The sequence below is a fragment of the Paramormyrops kingsleyae genome, chromosome 12 (genome assembly GCF_048594095.1).
Source record: "Paramormyrops kingsleyae isolate MSU_618 chromosome 12, PKINGS_0.4, whole genome shotgun sequence".
Classification (NCBI taxonomy): Eukaryota; Metazoa; Chordata; class Actinopteri; order Osteoglossiformes; family Mormyridae; genus Paramormyrops; species Paramormyrops kingsleyae.
In genome coordinates, this window is record NC_132808.1 from 31568758 (window position 1) to 31569765 (window position 1008).

Below are 1008 nucleotides of genomic sequence, written 5' to 3' on the forward strand. Positions count from 1 at the left end.
GCAAACTCCACAAACATGTAACCTGGGCAGAGACTGGAACCCAGGTCCCAAAGAAGTAATAATAATTAATAATTTACACTTTATTAATCCCCGTGGGGAAATTCCGTAAAGTGAGGTGACCCCTATTATTATTGTTATTATTATTATTTATTATAGGAGTAGTAGTAGTACCTAATAGTAGTACCAGCTGCTTTATGATGACATTATGTTGAGTGATTTTTGTTGTATACTGTAGTTGAATGAATTTCTGCCTTTGGTTTTGATTACAGTGTGTTAAATTCCCGTACACTCCAATGATTAAAGTTATGGAGATTTTTTTTTTTTAACTCAAGCTCGTACATGCCACAATTTCAATTGAACTGGGCGTTGGCGATGCCTACGCGGAACTAAACTGGAACTGGGATTGTGTGGACTGACGGAAATCTTCTTAGAACGGTATGATCCCTGCATGATTCACTAAAGATTCAAGGAAAGAAGTTTCTCTTTATTCTGGCAATGAGAAATTCGGTCGTTATTATGTTGCCTATCGTTATCTGTTACCTAATCAAAATTGTAAGACTCCCCTCCAAATAATAATTTATTATTCAGTTATGTCGAATAAATGACCATTGTTGTGAGTATTCGAAACGTGAGTCCTGAGTGATAATATAGGCTACTTGCTATTTTTATTTTTACCGCTAGATGGAAAACTAATCTTTCTGCTAGTTGTGTCCATCGGCATGATTCCCGATCATCTTCCAGGTTTTTACACATCATTTTCCTCCGGAACTATATAAACACTAAAAATAATTGTATTATATCTAATTAATAAATTTAGCCAAAGACAAATTTCAAATATATCGACAGAATATTCACCTCACGTCGGGTATTCTTTCAGAAAAAGGTTAATTTTCGAAAGACAAACTTAAGGTGTCATACAGAACAGCTTATTTTTTTCTTTTACAGTGGTAAGCGATAAATGAAGGTTTTCAGACCATATTTCACCATTTTCCTCATCGTGACGACAAT